The 6,549-nt window shown below is 37.7% G+C and overlaps 1 long non-coding RNA gene across 1 annotated transcript; it reads right to left on the reverse strand.

Annotated features, from left to right (window-relative positions):
* Window positions 1-598: 598 nt before the first annotated feature.
* On the reverse strand, window positions 599-3,294 carry LOC117532385. Its single transcript, XR_004566850.1, has 3 exons — window positions 3,049-3,294; window positions 1,989-2,157; window positions 599-1,804 (listed from the first exon to the last, which is right to left on the reverse strand). It is a non-coding gene; the product is annotated as an uncharacterized LOC117532385 (long non-coding RNA).
* Between the last annotated feature and the right edge of the window lie 3,255 nt (window positions 3,295-6,549).

Below are 6,549 nucleotides of genomic sequence, written 5' to 3' on the forward strand. Positions count from 1 at the left end.
TTGCATCTCACCATAGAACTGTACTTGTTTGCCAATGGCAACCCTCAACTCTTTTCTTCTTTAGCAAGAAACACCCCAAGTATAATTAAATGTTTAACTAAATCGCCCTATTTAAAAAAATCCTGACACATTGGTTGTTTTTAACCTGTTTCTGACTGCTCATATGCCTTTACCCTGGACTTTATTGTGTCCCTACACTGTAAAAAAAAAAAACCGTTGTTTTTAACGGTAAAAACCTGGCAGCTTTGTTGCCAGAATAATGATGTAAAAAATACGGTAAACTGTAAACAACTTTACAGAACAACGTGTATATTTTACAGTTTAAAACTGTTGTAATTTACATTTTAAATCTGTAATTTCAACAGCCCTTTTCTGCTGAATTAGCATGATCACGTTGCTAAACTCATTATTTCAGTAAGATTTACATGCAGTTGTTGTATATTGTACATTGAATCCCATTCAATTTTACAGAAACATACCAAACAAATAACACTGTTTAACTGGAAAAGCATCAGTGTAATGCGGTGTTTTACGGTGAAAGCAACATCTAAATACTGCAATTTAAATTGTCTGTAAAACCTATTTATTACAATTAAAATGCAGAAAAAACTGTTCTATGAATATCAATCTCAAATATATAGTATAAAACCGCCTGTAAGGATTATTGCTCAGTGGAAAAAAAATGTTTTTCCTATACATTAGTCAGATTGAAAGATTTCATTTAAACTACACTGCCTTCGTATATATGTTTGACTATTACCAGAAATGTGAAGAATGTAATCCAGGGCACACAGATTAAGCACTTAACATTTAAAATGCAAAGCTAGATAAACCTCAAGAGCCACTGTATTAAAAGTTGAACAAATTCCAACAAGAACTTGCCTTTCCAAGAATTTATTATATATATATATATATATATATATATATATATATATATATATATATATATATAAATAATAGCAGTGATCAAAAACATCTGTCATTTCTCAACATACATATTGGTAAAACATACAAACTAAGGCTGCACAATAAACAAACAGCTCACATTGTCCAGGAAATTCAAGCTGAACAAAGTTGAGAGGTTACTTACATCACATCAAATGATTTATGGGAAATAATGTTTTTAAATATGTTAGTACTTTATATGTCTCATCTCTTATAGTGGGCACCTGTATAATATAATACTCGACTGTCACAGCCACAGACTGAGCTGTAAATTAGCCAAAATAAGGGATTGTTTTAGTTGAATACATGTTCATTGCTAAAGGAAGTGTGTACGTGATGAAGCTACAGTTGCAAAACACATGTGAGTGTGTGTCTAAGTGAGATAGGTGAAGAGGTAGGGTCAGCAGAGACCCTTCACTTCAGAAGCAAAAACCCAAGTGGAAAACAAAACATGTCAACATTGTTACACTCAACAGTAATGTCCTGAGCTTTTACATCCACATAAGCCAAATGAAGATTGTTCAAGCAACTTCACTTTGTAACAGCAAACCGCAAGAGTGGCTACAATGACCTTAAAAGAATAGTTTGACATTTTGAGTGTTACATATTGCATTTTTTAAAATTAGTTAAAAGAACATTAAAAAAAGGCACTTAAAACTACGATTTAAACAATCAAACAAACTGTAACTTGGGCACATCGCCACATGCCATTGATCTTACTGTCCATATTCAGACATCACACCACTCATGGTCCGAAAGTTCCTGTATCAAGGTGAGGACTCTCGGGTTCACCTGAAGACGGGATGCGCGTGTCTTCTCCACTTTGGTGCCCTTCTCTGGGTTGATGGAGAAAAAACACCTTCAAATAAAAATACAAACAAACAGAATTAATAATAAAATAGCTTGCCTAACAACAAAAAACTTCACATCAAGCCATAAATGACAATTATCTTAACCCCCAATTCACTGAAGCAGCTGCTTTAGATTTGTTGCAGTTTAATAAAAGAAATTGTTGGATAAAGCCAATCACAAAAAACACATACCTCTGGACAAACTCCAGGGTGGATGCCAGCTCTGACGGGTAGGCGATGTTGAAGCAATAATAGCTCCCAAACATCATGGACAGGGCAGAAACCAAGGAGGGGATGTTGTCCTGTACTATGTTTCGATCCACACTCAGCATGAATCGCCTTGAAGAATAGCATGATCGTCCTAAAAAAGAAGAAAAACACAATTCTAACTAAATTAAAACAAGACGTGTCTTCCTGAAACATTTCACAAAACAATTTTAGCACACATGTTATTACATTTTAAGGTCTGTTAAATTGCTCACATACATTTTTTTATTGATGGTATGTGTATTTGCAGGTTATGGGGAGATAAATGTAATGTCAATTTGACTTGCTTTTAGGGGATAGTTCATATTGTTTGAAGAGGGGTTGTAGGAGCTACAGTTTGGAGAAACAGAGAGGAGAACCAGCACAGCTAAGCAATGCACTGCTGTGGACATACACTGAACAAAAATATAAATGCAACACTTTTGTTTTTGCTCCCATTTATCATGAGATGAACTCAAAGATCTAAAACATTTTCTATAAACACAAAATAACCATTTCGCTCAAATATTGTTCACAAATCTGAAAAAATCTGTGATAGTGAGCACTTCTCCTTTGCCGAGATAATCCATCCCACCTCACAGGTGTGGCATATCAAGATGCTGATTAGACAGCATGATTATTGCACAGGTGTGCCTTAGGCTGGCGTTAACGTTGACGGCGTTGACGTTAACACGACTGCCCGTTAAGTTTGAACCCGCTCAGATGTAGCTTCAAACCCCCCGCTCAGTAGACGTTATAACTATGACTGCAAAATACACTCAATCACAAACAGAAGCTAGTATTGTCCTGACAACACACCGTTGTTTGCTTGCAGTTCGCGCCAACACATTTGAAAAACACTGGGGTTCCTATGCAATGCAGAACATAACCCCTCGTCTGTAGCGTTTTGCTGCAAAATGCAATAAATCACAAACAGAAGCTAGTATTGTCCTGACAACACACAGTGTTATAATTGAAGTTTGAAGAAAATAAACGGTTAGCTTACCAGTGCTACAGATGTGATCCTCCGCTCATGTGCACACAGCTCCGTGGTCCGTGGCAGGCAGACTTGAGATAGACTTGGCCGCGCACCGAGCTGTTAACCTGCAAAAAGTGGCTGCTCCCGCGATAATTAAATAGTCCAATAAAATAATAGAAACAAACTCTACTGCTCAGTAGGCGTGTCTCAGTTCAGCGGCCGTTTCCTTCGGAGGCTGCGTTCGTTGACCGCTTGCGTCACTTCCGCCTAGAGGCTGTCCCAATTTTTTTTTAAATACAATAACGTAACGGCCCGTCCACACGTAGTGGCGCGTTCGATTACTGTTTGGGCTGTCTGCCGTGGGCTGCATTCCACTCCAAATAGCCGGGCGGCCCCAGAATCCAAACGCCAGCTGTTCTATGGATTCTCATTTAAATGCCAAGAATATCTCAGTACTGGGTTATTTCCAATTTCAAAATAAACATATGTATTAAACAAATAGAAATAAGAAGTAAGTATATTATAGTATAATCAACAATGAAAAAATATAAAAAAACATGATTTTAACACTGTCATGTTGTAATTTTAACTGTATTGTATTGTTTTATGTATTACAGTTTTTCTGTGTTCAAACCACAGTAATTTGTAAATTATACAATTAAATATCATTATTTTAACATAATTCTTAATGTGAATTTAACAGTTTTGTTTGGTTCAGTACTTTACGAAATATTACTGTAAATTAAACACTGCTTCATTGTTTCTCTATTTACAGTTTTTTGATGACGTGATTTTACAGTTTTTCCCTGTTAATTTCACAGACTTTTTTTACAGTGTATGTTTCTCGAGCTAAGTTATTTATTTGATCAATATAACAAGCTCTAACCTTTAAAAATAAAAGATGAATTCGATTATAGCTGGTATTATGATTATATATATTATATTGGTTTAATACAATAAGAAATCATGAAGATGTGATGCCACAAACCAACATGGGGACTGGCAGTTGATGTACAGGGGTGAACATAGGAGAAAAAACACCATCTGGTAGCACATTATTTCCTCAGGATATACTTTATGTGTTTTCTGTACACCAAGGTCACTCTGAGTCCCTCCTGTCTCTGGAAACAGTGTGTCAGCTTAGAACTGGCCTTCACACAAACACACTCATCACCAAACTGTCAAACAAAAGCATATTGGTGATGTCTCCAATCAGAGATGGGGACTCGAGTCTGTGACTCGGACTCGAGTCGCACTTAAGTCGCACACACAGAGACTTCAGACTTGACTTGGACTCCTGCTCAAAAGACTTCGGACTCGACTTGGACTCGTGTGTTGGGACTCGTGAACAATCATTGTGTTTTCTATTTTTGGCGTATTAAAGGTGGGGTAGGTAAGTTTGAGAAACCGTCTCGAGATCGCTAGAATTTGAAAATACACAACCGGAGAAAATCTGCCACTTCCTCACAGAGCCCCTCCTCCAACACACACGAACGCGCACATGACCAATGAGGGCACGAGATAAGTTTGTGCCCCGATGGAGGCTGACAGGCAGGTAGGCCATCCAGTTACTTTAGCCGGGCCGGCTATCGGGATGTTAAGAGCATTCCATGGAATATAACAAAAAGTGTATCTCGAGCCGGTTTCTCAAACTTACCTACCCCACCTTTAACATTAACATTAACATCATGGTAACACCATGGCGACCGGCGGCACACCTGCAGCTGTACCGCTTGTAATTAGGTTCAACTATAAAAACTTCGAACAAAACGCCGGCGGCACCAACAAAAGGAGCGCACACTGCAAAGTCTGCAATATTAAAATCAAGGATGCTGGTGCAACAACGTCAAATTTCATCAGGCACTTGAAAACTCACCCGGAGAGGTCAGTCACATTAACGCATATGGACGGTTAGCAAACATGTTTAGCTCAGCATCAGCTATGTAATGTTAACTTAGCTTGCTACTAGCTTTGTAACTGAATATTTGAAAAGATGAGTGAATGTTTGCTTGTCACACTTGTTTGCGTTGAGTGGCGTTGACATCCAACTCTTGACATGACATAAAAAAGGTCGGTAACGTTAATCATTACGTTCCGCTGCTACCATCTACTGGCTAACGTTAAACGTAGAAAAATACATAGTTACATACATAAATACATCTGTCGGTTTATAGGCAGGTTACAGGTTTATTGTTGACCACGTAACGTTAATGTTACAGGTTTATCAGGTTACCATTACACTGGGTTTGAGTGAGAGGATAGAGGAATATGTTTATTTATAGTAGACTTAAAAGATGTAATTAGAGACCCAGTGTAATTAAACAATACGGTTGCAGAGGTCAAATTTTAACATTTTTGTCCACTGGCCAAATGGCTAGCCTAGTGAATGTTGAAATGTTACCAGCCACTCAATAGATTGCCATTGTTATTTTTGGCTGGTGCGTGCAACATACAGTACCAGCCACTTGCATGATTTACCAGCAAACGGTGTTAATGGTAGATATCTCTTTTGGAACAAGTCATGTTTTAATATCACCAGTTCAGTATATTTCAGATAATATTGCAGCAATAGTTTTTTAGTTGCAAATGGCACAGAACAAATGTTTACTTTTAAGTACTTTTAACACAGTTTCCCTGCGGGGGATTAATAAAGTATTTGTGATACTGATTTCTGATTCTGAAGTGTTTTGCTTATAAGTTGTTTGCATTTAGCTAAAGTGTGATGTTTTTCCTCATATTGCATTGCGCCTGTTTAAAGTGATCATATAACAAACAACTAATCAGTACTGATACTGTATGCTAATAGATATAGGAGTGATAATAATACAGTAAATGCTTTGAATTTCTTAGATATAGCTGTGCAGTATTCTTAACAGACTGGATAGCAGCAGAAAATAGAAGGCTTATTACAACCAGAAGAGACATGAGACTTTTATTTTTTAGAGACTTGAGACTTGACTTGGACTCGTGACCAAAGACTTGAGACTTGATCAAGTCTCACCCCACAAAGACTTGAGACTTGACTTGGACTCGTGACCAAAGACTTGAGACTTGACTTGGACTTGCAAAAAAAGACTTGTGAACATCTCTGTCTCCAATGCTCCAGTTATATAAGGAGGGAATTACACAAGCCAGGGTTTAATCATCTCCTTGTAGCGTTGGAGGGGAGAGAGGAAATAAAGCATCCATGAATCACTGCTGTGTCATTTTGTCTCAATCAGTTGGGGCTGTTTTTAAAATCAGATGGACAGCAGATGTTACTGTTGCATGCCAAAGCACCATAGATATGGTGCTTTGGCATGCAACAATAACATCTGCTGGTCACCGCTTCATGCTAAGCTGCACATCTGGGGAGGTGAAGTGAACAGTATGGAGGATTATGGGAATGTATTTTATATTTTTTAAATTCCAAAATGTTGACTGTTGACTGATATTAAGGGGATGCTGATATTGTAGCGTAAAACATGCTTAAACAAGAACAGTACTGACTGGAAAAACAATCCTTGAATGCCTTTAGAACAGGGGTGG

Source organism: Gymnodraco acuticeps, unplaced genomic scaffold (genome assembly GCF_902827175.1).
Source record: "Gymnodraco acuticeps unplaced genomic scaffold, fGymAcu1.1, whole genome shotgun sequence".
NCBI lineage: Eukaryota > Metazoa > Chordata > Actinopteri > Perciformes > Bathydraconidae > Gymnodraco > Gymnodraco acuticeps.